Source organism: Chiloscyllium punctatum, chromosome 19, assembly GCF_047496795.1.
Source record: "Chiloscyllium punctatum isolate Juve2018m chromosome 19, sChiPun1.3, whole genome shotgun sequence".
Lineage (NCBI taxonomy): Eukaryota > Metazoa > Chordata > Chondrichthyes > Orectolobiformes > Hemiscylliidae > Chiloscyllium > Chiloscyllium punctatum.
This window is the reverse complement of record NC_092757.1, coordinates 39,246,512-39,259,929: the sequence shown is the minus strand read 5'-3', so window position 1 is coordinate 39,259,929 and position 13,418 is coordinate 39,246,512.

Sequence of the window (13,418 nt, the reverse complement as noted above, 5' to 3'; positions counted from 1 at the left end):
TGGTTTACTAAGGAAGCGGAATCTCTGGTCAAGATGAAGAAGGAGGCTTATGTTAGGACAAAATGTGAAAACTCAGTTAGGGCGCTTGAGGGTTACAAGGAAGTCAGGAAAGACCTAAAAAGAGAGATCAGAAGAGCCCAGAGGAGACATGAGAAGTTGTTGGCGGATAGGATCAGGGTTAACCCTAAGGCTTTCCATAGGTATGTCAGGAATAAAAGAATGACAAGAGTTAAACTAGGGCCAATCAAGGATAATAGTGGGAAGTTGTGTATTGAGTTAGAGGAGATCGGGGCAGCACTAAATAAATATTTTTTGACAGCGTTCACTATAGAAAATGAAAATGTTGGCGAGGAAGATACAGAGATACATGCATCTAGACTTGAAGAGATTGAGGTTCACAAGGAAGAGGTATTAGAAATACTGCAGAGTGTGAAAATAGACAAGTCCCCTGGGCTGGATGGGATCTATCTTAGGATCCTCTGGGAAGCAAGGGTAGAGATTGCCGAGCCTTTGGCATTGATCTTCAAATCATCATTGTTTACAGGAATAGTGCCTGAGGACGGGAGGATAGCAAATGTGGTTCCCTTTTTCAAAAAGGGTAGTAGAGACAACCCTGGTAATTACAGACCAGTGAGTCTCACTTCAGTTGTTGGTAAAGTGTTGGAAAAGGTTATGATAGGATTTATAACCATCTAGAAAAGAATCATCTGATCAGAAACAGTCAGCACAGTTTTGTGCCTAACGTATCTTATTGAGTTTTTTGACAAAGTGACCAAACAGTGAATGACAGTAAACCGGTTGATGTGGTGTACATGGATTTCAGCAAGGCGTTCGATAAGGTTCCCCACAGTAGGCTATGATACAAAATGCGGAGGAATAGGATTGTGGGAGACACAGCAGTTTGGATCAGTAATTGGCTCGCTGAAAGAAAACAGAGGGTTGTAGTTGGTGGAACATGTTCATCTTGGTGTCCAGTTACTAGCGGCGTACCACAAGGGTTGGTGTTGGGTCCACTGCTATTCGTCATTTTTATAAATGACCTAGATGAGGGCTTAGAAGGGTGAGTTAGTAAATTTGTGGACGACACTAAGGTCGGTGGAGTTGTGGATAGTGACGAAGGATGTAGTAGGTTGCAGAGAGACATAGATAGGATGCAGAGCTGGGCTGAGAGGTGGCAAATGGAGATTAATGTGGACAAGTGAGGTGATACACTTTGGCCAGAGTAATTGGAATGCAAAGTACTGGGCTAATGGTAAGATTCTTAGGAGTGCAGATGAGCAGAGAGATCTCGGTGTCCATGTTCACAGATCCCTAAAAGTTGCCACCCAGATTGACAGGGTTGTTAAGGAGGCATACAGTGTCTTGGCCTTTATTAATAAAGGGATTGAGTTCTGGAACTAGGAGGTTATGCTGCAGCTGTACAAAACTCTGGTATGGCCACACTTGGAGTATTGTATACAGTTCTGGTCACCGCATTATAGGAAGGATGTGGAAGCTTTGGAAAAGGTGCAGAGGAGATTTACTAGGATGTTGTCTGGTATGGAGGGAAGGTCTTCCAAGGAAAGGCTGAGGGACTTGAGGCTGTTCTCGTTAGAGAGAAGAAGGTTGAGAGGTGACTTAATAGAGACATACAAGATAATCAGAGGGTTAGATAGGGTGGACAGGGAGAGCCTTTATCCAAGTATGGAGACAGCAAACATGAGGGGACACAACTTTAAAGTGAGTGGAGATAGGTATAAGACAGATGTCAGAGGTAGTATCTTTACTCAGAGAGTAGTAAGGGTATGGAATGCTTTGCCTGCAATGGTAGTAGATTCGCCAAGTTTAAGTGCATTTAAGTCGTCATTGGACAGGCATATGGACATACATGGAATAGTGTAGGTGGGATGGGCTTCAGATCAGTATGACAGGGCGGCACAACATCGAGGGCGAAGGGCCTGTACTGCGCTGTAATGTTCTATGTTCTATATGAATGGTGAACAGACTCAATGGGCTGAATGGCATAATTTCTGCTCCTATGTCTTAAGATCTTATGGAGTAGGTAGAAGTGATTGGCCCTGATATTAGGGGCAGCATTTGACTAAAATGGCACCAAGGAGGCCAAGAAAACTTAACTTAGTGGGAATCAGTTGCATAATCTCCATTGGTTGGAGTTGTCCAGAGCACAAAGAAAAATGTTTCTGGTACATTCCGGGACATATCTGCAGAAGATCTTCAAGGTAGCTTCCATAGCATAGACATCTTCAGCTGATTCATCAATGTCCTTCCCTTCATCATAAGATCAGAAGTGGAGATGTTCACTGAAGATTACAAAATCTTAAGAACAATATATCACCCCTTAGCTACTGAAACAGCGATGTCCACGTGCAGCAAGACCTGAACAACATTCAAGCTTATGTTATCAAAGTGTAAGTAGCATTCATGTAACAGTGCTCCTGGACACTGCATATGTGCACAGTGAGGAAAAAAGTTTATTTAGCAATTCAAGCATGTTTTACAGGAATATGAGGAAGCCATTCAGCCTATCATATTAGACAAGTACTAGACAAGAAGAGGAATAGGCCATTGCATCCCTCCTGCTTATAAAGTAGGAAGAGAAGAAATCTAGTCAGCACATTAAACAGCACCAGAAAGTAGCCATTCAGCCCCTTTGAGGGACAGGATACGGCTATTCAGGCCCTTGAGTCATTTATACGAGAACAGGAGGAGGTGATTGATGCTCCAATATGACAAACTAATGGGGCAGAGACATCTCCAGGTTATTCCTCATGACTACATTGCTTGATGTACACACGTTGTATTTTAATGTGGTTTTCTAGCAGTGGGTAAGGAAGCCACATGGTGTGTGCTAAGTCTCAGGTAGGCACCTTCCATCACTGAGAAGACTGCCCCATGTTCTCCAGGTAGGAAACAGGTGTGAATACCTAACTGTTTTAGAATGAAGGCATTGTGGTTGCTGACAGGATTGTGAACAACATGATTTTCAGTGCAGGATCACACTATCACGGCACATTAATGAGGAAAGAGTTAATCTAGAAACTGAATCTCTCTCTCTGAATAGAAATGGGCTCAGCAGAGGTACGAAAACTATTGGATCCGAGTGATTACCTGTAACACTGAAGTTTCAATGCAATTATCTTTCATTTTCTGTCACAGCACTACATATTAAAGACCCACTTTCTTCACGCTGTCTTCATGGCGCCATGATCCTAGGAATTAGTCTGGTGAAACTCCTTTGCACTCTTCAGGTGGTAAGGGGATCATTACATATAAAATAAATCAATTCTGCACACGATACCCCAAATACTGCCAACAAGGTTCCCAGTGTTTACTCCAATACTTCAATTTTGTTGCACATTTTTCTGTATGTCAGCATCAATAAAACCAGCACCGGAGGTGCCTATGGAGATGAACATCACGCACAGGGAAAGAAGTGCACTTCAGTTAGGGAAATACTACATACCTGAATGGGAATGAGTTGTTGGATTATGGCAGAGGAAGGGGATTATCTTCATTTTTGTTTTTCTTTCATGGGATGTACACATCCATGGTAAGCCAAAATTTTATGCCCATCCTGAATTTCTCTTGAACTGTGTATCTTTCCCAAAATTGTTACACACAACAATAAAGAGTAGAACATGTTGATGGGTATCTGTAGTTACATGGAGACCTGGCCTGAGAAGGAAGACATGTTGCCTTCCCTCAAATGCATGAGTTAAGCTGATTTCTTTTCTCTTTCTAACAAATGGATGATGGTTTCATGGCCTCCATTTAAACTTTACTAATTTACTAATTTCTTTCATGAGATACTAACTGATGAGCACCAATTATTATTCTGTGTCTCTAGATTATGAGGCAATGACTTGAATACCATGCACCATCTTTGCATCTCCCGAAATCTATGGGGAGAACAGGTTAACAGCTCAAGTGTAATTATTTTGTAAACGAAAGGATCGCTGGAAGAGAATTGGAACAGTTGCATCCAGATTTTACAAAGGCAAAAATGATGGTTGATTTGGAAGTTGCATTGAGACTGAGGTGGAAACTAGAATATAATGATGGTTGTACTAGACTGGATTGATGCTGGGGAGGACATGGAGACATAAATCTGTGCACGGTGAAAAAAATCTGGTTCCTCCTCAGCTATTAGTGAGCAATTTCCAATTAGTAATTTGCTAAATATAATTTGTAAGGAATGGAAATTTTGACTGAAATTGAAAACTTTCATCATTCCAAAATTTAAATATAATGAGCAGCAATTCAATTCAACCCGGTGGCTCAGTGGTTAGCACTGCTGCCTCACAGCACCAGGGTCCCAGGGTCAATTCCAGCCTCAGGTCTTTGCACATTGTCTACGTGGGTTTCCTCTGGGTGCTCCGGTTTCCTCCCACAGTCCAAAGATGTGCAGGTTAAATAAATTGGCCATGCTAAGTTGCCCGTAGCATTAGGTGCATTAGCCAGGGGTAAATGTAGGGGAATGGATCTGGGTGGGTTGCTCTTCGGCGGGTTGGTGTGGACTTGTTGGGTCGAAGCGCCTGCTTCCACACTGTAGGGAATCTAATCATAATTCCAACCCGGTTTGATAACCAGATAGATTGATTTACCAGGAATACCAACGAAAGCAAGGAAGGGATAGGAATCACTTCGAATAATCCAATGTACGTCCTGGATCCACGATGCTAATGATATCCATTCGTGCAAAAGATAGTAAAGACGTGAGGATAAACTCCTGTCCATTGTTGTAGCATTCCAGTCTATTGTCCTTAGAATCTGATCCATTGTTGGAACATTCCAGTCTATTCAGCAGTCAGATTCTGCTCCATTGCTGTAATGATCCAGTCTATTGTTCTCAGATTCTGATCTCTCCTGGAGCTGATAATCCCTGATAATGTCAAAAGTAATGTTATTACTGATCCAAGTGGATAACATATTGAAATGAGACCCTTTATTAATGAAAGACAGAAACTATCCAGTAACATGGAGACTGACATTAATCATATTCACTGAATAGGTTCAGTTAGTCACTTTCATTCCAATTACATTTAAAATAACAAGCAATGTAATGTATAATATGCACACATTCTGGATGGGATACATGAGAATCACTGAGAGAAGAAATGTTGGATATATTGCAGCGATTGTGTGTGAACATTCAATCTGCCTTGATTATGAGACTTATACTAAAGGACTCTTTCACTGTTCATAATAGATGTATGTCCTATACCAACTGGCCAGACATTACATTATCTGTGAAACATTAAGGGAATTTTAAAAGTTGATAATCTGTAGGAAATGATACTTGGTAAAGAAAACATGAGTTTATAGCAGACAAACAGCATAGTTATGATAATAGAGAATCGTACCTGGCAAAATCACAACCGATCCTTCATTCAAGATTGGAGAGGACTAATGGTGGTGCTGTTGTGGATGTGATCAACAAATTGTGATCAACTATCATTTCCTGGACAATTGAAGAGGCAGTGCGAGTTTGAATTGAAATAGAAGAGAGAAGATTGAGGAACATCGCCACTCAGACTGGAGGGAAGGACAATAACACTTCCCCCTCATTGATGTTAGACCAATAGTCTTCATAACTGATGTAAAGAGCAGAGTCAATCTAAATGAAGTGGGGCAATTCCACTCAATGTAGGAATGAAATGACATTAAAAAGACACTAATCAATCACTGGAATACAACGATGTAAGATCGTTAAACTGCACGCATCATTTTAAGTAAAGTAGAAAAATAGTTTATAAAACCATGAAATTGGTGTTCACACTTTTTCCATCATTATTTGATCATCAGCTAACCCCCTCTCAGTAATTCTCCTCATAGGAGCAGAAATTATGCCACAGGCTCTCACTCATGGAATCATAGAATCCCTTCACAGTGTATTATCAGCTCCTTCTGCTGTTGCCCCAGTCAATTTAAATAAATCCATCTTCACACTGGAATAAAACAATTGGCGTGTTGAGTTCTGTTCAGTTGTCAGCAACTAACCTCTCTGAAATGATTTGAGATAAATGATCTGGGATCATAGTTAGCTACATCATTTTATTCAAAATTTATGAGGTCAATCAAAGTATTCGCAGTCCATGGGAATTTCTGAGTAAAATCTCCACTTTATGCCTGTCCTTGTCGATTGCCCTTCATCCTATGTTTTGACTATCTATAGCCTCCCTCTTTAAGTCTCCTTGCTCTCCCATTCACTCTATCACATCCCCTCTCTCACTCTCCTCGCTCAGTTTGTCTCCCTTCACTCTCCATCTCTCTTCATCTTTTTATCTGGGTGGCACTGCAGCTTCACAGCACCGGGGACCCGGATTTGATTCCCGCCTCAGTTACTGTGTGCATGGAGTTCGCACATTCTCCCTGTGTCTGCAAGGTTTTCCTTTGGGTGCTCCCACAATCCAAAGATGTGCAGGTCAGGTGAATTGGCCATGCTCAATTGCCCATACTGTTAGGTGGTAAAAACAATGACTGCAGATGCTGAAAACCAAATACTGGATTAGTGGTGCTGGAAGAGCACAGCAGTTCAGGCAGCATCCAACGAGCAGCGAAATCGACGTTTCGGGCAAAAGCCCTTCATCAGGAATACTGTTAGGTGCATTAGTAAGGGATAAATATAGGGTAGGGGAATGGGTCTGGGTGGGTTACTCTTCGAAGGGTTGGTGTGGACTTGTTGGGTCGAAGGGCCTGTTTCCATTCTGTAGGGAATCTAATTGAATCTCCCTCATGCTCACTCTTTCAAGCTATCTCCAAATTGTGAAATATCCATGACCCCCTCAATAATCAAGAACTCTGTCGTAAATATACTCAACCACCTGACCTCCACAGCCCTACATGGCAAGACATTCCACTGATTCACCACATTCTGGTGAAAGAAATTCCTCTCCTCATTTCAGTTCTAAAGGGTTCTTGTCGGGCTCTAGTCTCGCAGACTAGCGCAACCATCTCTCTACATTCTCTCTTTCCAGACCTCTCTGTGTTCTGTCAGTTTTGATCAAATCAACCTCCTCCCCATCTTTATGAACTCCATCAAGACCCAATGTTCTCAACCGTTCCTCACGTGACAAGCCTTTCATAAAGGATCATTTGTATTAGCTTCCTCAGGACCCCCTCCAATTCCAGCATATCATTCTTCAGATACGCTGCCAAACCTGCTCACGGTATTCCAACTATAGTCTGACCAGAGGCTTATGCAGCCTCAGCAGTGTATCTCTGTTTTTGTATTCTAGTCCTCCTGAAATGAATGTCAACAGTAAATTTGTGTTCCTAACTGTCAATTGAACCTGAATGCTTACTTTAAGATAGGATGAAGACTTCAAAATCCCTTTATGCTTCACATTTCTGAAGCTATTTCCTCTTTTCTCATATGGACTATACCCCTATTTTGCAAACCAAAGTGTATAACCTTGCACTTTCCCACATTGTGTTTTGTCTACCACTTTGTTGCCTACCTGTCGAGTCTGTCCAAGTCATTCTCCAGCCTTCCAGCTTCTTCAAGACTAGCTGTTGCTCCTCCTACCTTTGTGTCATCTGCAAACTTAATGACAATGCCCTCAGGTCCCTGGTTCAGATTTTTAATATATAAGGTTTATTCACCTCCTGACTCCCCAAATGCTGTCCACCATCTACATTGCACATAACTCATGGTGATTGACGCCATCCAGGTTAAAGCAACCACTAGGTTAGAATCACGTCTGCAAGTATTCATTCCCTGTATACTGCCAACACAAAACAGAAACACATTGTCCCCATTTTGTTACAAATATACCCCATTAGAGTACCACAGAATATGATGGAACATATTCACTGTGTGATGATGTCATTCCGTTTCAACGCACGTCTGGTGTTCGTACCAACCAATATTGCCTGAGAAAGGGGCATGTATATCATGGATGACTGCATGACCTTCACTAAATGGGGCTAGATGATTTATATATGATCATTTACTGACTTCACTCTGCATGTGATGACCCACCTGTTGGACTACTAAATGACAGAGCCATGCAGCACTGTAACAGTCCCTTTAGTCCAACTCATCCATGCCCACTAACTTCCCCAAACTAAACTAATCCCATTTGCATGAGTCCAGCTCTTATCTGTCAAAATCTTTCCTATTCGTGAACTTATCCAAATGTCTTAGAAATTGTGTAACTGTGACTGGATCTATCAATTCATTTCATAAGGGCTGTTCATTTCATATACAAAACAACAGCTGTGTTGAAAAAGTTGCCCCTCAGGTCCCTTTTAAGTCTTTTTCCTGTCACCTTAAAAATAAACTCCCTAGTTGTGAACTGTCCCATCCTTTGGAAAAGACTTTTGCTATTCACCTCATCTATGACATTATTTCATAAAAGTTTATCTCACAACCTCTGACTCTCCCACGGAAAAAAAATCCAGCCTATCCAATTTCTCCTTATAACTCAAATCTCTCAGCCCCGGGCATATTTTGGTAAAAGTTTTCTGAACCCTATTCAATTTAGATTAGATTCCCTACAAGGAACTGCGTAACCAAATCATGGTCACAATCACCAAAGAGCTCACCTACCTCCAAATCTAACACCCAATACCATATCCAATGTAGCCTCGCCCCTTGTTGACTTGGCACATACTGTCACGAAACCATCCTGCACACATTGGACAAAAACTGACTTATCTAAAATGCTCGAACTATAGTATTTCCAGTCAATATTTAGAAAGTTAAGGTCGTCCATAACAGCTACCCTGTTACACTCGTTCCTACCCAGAATTATCTTTGCTATCCTACCCCCCACTGTCCTCACTCTCTCTACCCCAACTCTCTCCCTCCTCACTCTCTCTCCCCACACACTTCCCCCCACCCGCACTCTCCCCATCACTCTCTCTCCCCCCACTCACATTTCCCCCCACTCTCCCCCCCACTTTCACTGCCCCTCCCCTCTCACTCTCCCACCCTCCCTCTTGCTCCCCTCCCCCTGACTTTCTCCCCCTCCCCCTCACTCTCTCCCAGGAGAATTCCTGAAGAAGGGCTCGTGTCCAAAACGTCGATTCTCCTGTTCCTTGGATGCTGCCTGACCTGCTGCGCTTTTCCAGCAACACATTTTCAGCCCTTACTCTCTCCCCCTCTCATCCCCACCCCTCATTCTCTCCCCCTCTCATCCCCACCCCTCATTCTCTCCCCCTCTCATCCCCACCCCTCATTCTCTCCCCCTCTCATCCCCACCCCTCATTCTCTCCCCTCAGTCTTCCACCCTCCTCCCTCACTCTGTCCCCTCTCCCGCCCACTCTCTCCCCTCACCCCCTCACTCTCTACCTCTACCCTCTCTTCCCCTCCCTCTCTCCCCCTCACTCTCTCTCCCCTCCCCACCTCACTCTCTCCCCCTCTCCCTCGTCCCTCCCCCTCACCCCTCCCCCAGCCCTCTCACTCTCTCCCCATCACCCTCTCCCCCTCACTCTTAACCCGCTCACTCTCTCCCCCTCACCCTCTCCCCCTCCCACACCCCCCTCACTCTCTTCCCCTCACTCTCTCACACTCCCCCCTCACTCTCTCCCCTTCACCCTCTCCCCCTCACTCTCTCCCACTCCCCCTCACTCTCTCCCCCTCACCCTCTCCCCCCTCATCCTCTCCCCCCTTACTCTCTCCCACTCCCCCTCACTCTCAACCCCATCACTCTCTCCCCTCACTCTGTCACACTCCCCCCTCACTCTCTCCACCTCACCCTCTTCCCCCTCACTCTCTCCCACTCCCCCTCACTCTCAACCCCCTCACTCTCTACTACTCACCCTCTCCCCCTCCCACACCCCCTCACTCTCTCCCCCTCACCCTTCCCCCCCTCAATCTCTCCCCCTCACACTCTCACACTCTCCCCTCACTCTCAACCCCCTCACTCGCTCCCCCGCCCCCTCACCGTCGCTCTCTCCTCCCCTCTCCTCACTCTCTCCTTCACCCACCTCACTCTCACCCCCCTCCCCCTCACCCCCCACTCCCCCCTCACTTCAAACCCCTCCTCCTCACTCTCCCCACTCCCCCTCACTCACCCCACTCTTCCTCACTTCAACCCCCCTCCCCCTCACTCTCCCCACTCCCCCCTCACTCTCAACCCCCCTTCCCCTCACTCTCCACTCCCCTCCCCCTCACTCTCAACCCCCCTCCCCCCTCACTCTCCACCCCCTCCCCCTCACTCTCCCACCTCCCCCTCTCCTCCCCACCCCTCACTCTCCCCACTCCCCCTCACTCTTCCCACTCCCCCTCACACTCCCCCCTCCTCCTCACTCTCCCCACTCCCCCTCACTCACCCCACTCTTCCTCACTTTCAACCCCCCTCCCCCTCACTCTCACCCCTCTCCCCCTCCCTCCTCACTCTCAACCCCCTCACTCTCTCCCCCTCCCCCTCTCTCCCCTTCCCCTCATTCTCTCCTTCCCCTCACTCTCTCCTCCCCTCCCCCTCATTCTCCCCGTCCCCCTCACTCTCAACCCCCCCACTCGCTCCCTCTCCCCTCCCCCTCTCTCCCCCTCCCCCTCTCCTCCTCCCCCTCACTCTCTCCCACCACCCCCTCCCCTCTCCACCTCCCCCCTCACTCTCCCACACCCCCCCTCAATCTCCCCCACTCCTCCCTCACTCTCCCCACTCCCCCCTCATTCTCAACCCCCCTCACCCCCCACTCCCCCCTCACTTTCAAACCCCTCCTCCTCACTCTCCCCACTCCCCCTCACTCACCCCACTCTTCCTCACTTTCAACCCCCCTCCCCCTCACTCTCCCCACTCCCCCCTCACTCTCAACCCCCCTCCCCCTCACTCTCCACTCCCCTCCCCCTCACTCTCAACCCCCCTCCCCCTCACTCTCCACCCCCTCCCCCTCACTCTCCCACCTTCCCCTCTCCTCCCCACCCCTCACTCTCCCCACTCCCCCTCACTCTTCCCACTCCCCCTCACTCTCCCCCTCCTCCTCACTCTCCCCACTCCCCCTCACTCACACCACTCTTCCTCACTTTCAACCCCCCTCCCCCTCACTCTCACCCCTCTCCCCCTCCCTCTCTCCCCCTCCCACCTCACTCTCAACCCCCTCACTCTCTCCCCCTCCCCCTCTCTCCCCTTCCCCTCATTCTCTCCTTCCCCTCACTCTCTCCTCCCCTCCCCCTCATTCTCCCCGTCCCCCTCACTCTCAACCCCCCCACTCGCTCCCTCTCCCCCTCCCCCTCCCCCTCCCTTGCTCCCCCTCTCTCCCCCTCCCCCTCTCCTCCTCCCCCTCACTCGCTCCCACCACCCCCTCGCCTCTCCACCTCCCCCCTCACTCTCCCCACACCCCCCTCAATCTCCCCACTCCTCCCTCACTCTCCCCACTCCCCCCTCATTCTCAACCCCCCTCCCCCTCACTCTCCCCACACCCCCTCACTCTCAACCCCCCTCCCCCTCACTCTCCCCACTCCCCCTCACTCTCAACCCCCTCCCCCTCACTCTCCCCACTCCCCCCTCACTCTCAACCCCCCTCCCCCTCACTCTCCCCACTCCTCCCTCACTCTCAACCCCCCTCCCCCTCACTCCCCACTCCCCCCTCACTTTCAAACCCCTTCTCCTCACTCTCCCCACTCCCCCTCACTCTCCCCACTCCCCCTCACTCTCCCCACACCCCCTTACTCTCAACCCCCCTCCCCCTCACTCTCCCCCCTCCCCCTCACTCTCCCCACTCCCCCCTCACTCTCAACCCCCCTCCCACTCACTCTCCCCCCTCCCCCTCACTCTCCCCACTCCCCCTCACTCTCAACCCCCCTCCCCCTCACTCTCCCCACTCCCCCCTCCCCCCTCACACTCTCCCCCTCCCCCTCACTCCCTCCCTCTCCCCCCTCACTGTCAACCCCCCTCTCCCTCTCCACCCCTCCCCCCTCACTGTCAACCCCCCTCTCCCTCTCCACCCCTCCCCCCTCACTCTCTCCCCCTCCCCCCTCACTCTCTCCCCCTCCCCCTCTCCACCCCTCCCCCCACACTCTCCCCTCCCCCCTCACTCTCTCCCCACACCCTCCCCCTGCCCCGGGCCTGACTGACAGTCTCACGGACACACGGACCCTGCAATCAGTGCCGCACCGTTTACCGCAAACTGCATCCTCCGGCAGGTTTCTGACCCCTGTCCCTGTCCCTGTCTGTGTCTGTGTCCGTGTCTCCCTCTGTGTCTCTGTGGGAGTGCGGAGGCGCCGCCGCGGGGGGGACGGGGAGTGGATGTGGGGGTGAGCTGTGAGGGAGAGGGGGGGGGGGGGGGGGGGGTGAGAGAGAGGGGGGGGGGGGGGGGGTGATAAACGGCCGAGCCGGGTCGGACCGCGCTCGGGAAGAAAATATGCGAAACCGGCCATTTACCCCCCCCTCTCCCCGTCCACCTCCCTCCCTCCCTTCCCCCCCTCACCCCCTCCCCTCCTCCACTCCCCCATCCTTCCGTTCCCCCCTCCCCTCCCATCCCCCCCTTCCCCCCTCTCTTCCCCCCCTCTCTTCCCCCCCTCTCTTCCCCCCCCTCTTCCCCCCCTCCCCCCCCTCTTCCCCCCCTCCCCCCTCTCTTCCCCCCCTCCCCCCTCTCTTCCCCCCCTCCCCCCTCTCTTCCCCCCCCTCTTCCCCCCCTCCCCCCTCTCTTCCCCCCCCTCTTCCCCCCCTCCCCCCTCTCTTCCCCCCTCCCCCCTCCCCCCTCCTTCCCCCTCCCCCCCTCTCTTCCCCCCTCCCCCCCTCTCTTCCCCCCCTCCCCCCCTCTCTTCCCCCCCTCCCCCCCTCTCTTCCCCCCCTCCCCCCCTCTCTTCCCCCCCTCCCCCCCTCTCTTCCACCCCTCCCCCCCTCTCTTCCACCCCCTCCCCCCCCTCTCTTCCACCCCTCCCCCCTCTCTTCCCCCCCTCTCTTCCCCCCTCCCCCCCTCCCTTCCCCCCCCCTCCCCCCCCTCTCTTCCCCCCCCTCCCCCCCTCTCTTCCCCCCCTCCCCCCCTCCCCCCCTCTCTTCCCCCCCTCTCTTCCCCCCCTCCCCCCCCTCTCTTCCCCCCCCCCTCCCCCCCTCCCCCCCTCTCTCTCCCCCCTCACCCCCTCTCTCCCCCCCCCTCCCCCCCTCTCTCCCCCCCCTCCCCCCCCTCTCTCCCCCCCCCTCCCCCCTCCTCCCCCCCCCCTCCCCCCTCCCTCCCCCCCCCCTCCCCCCCTCCCTCCCCCCCCTCCCCCCTCCCTCCCCCCTCCCTCCCCCCTCCCTCCCCCCTCCCTCCCCTTCCTCCCCTTCCCCCTTCCCCCCCCTCTCTTCCCCCCTTCCCCCCCTCCCCCCTCCCTCCCCTTCCCCCCCCTCCCCCCCTCTCCTTCCCTTCCCCCCCCTCCCCCCCTCTCCCTTCCCCCCTCCCCCCCTCTCCCTTCCCCCCTCCCCCCCCTCTCCCTTCCCCCCTCCCCCCCTCTCCCTTCCCCCCTCCCCCCCCTCTCCCTTCCCCCC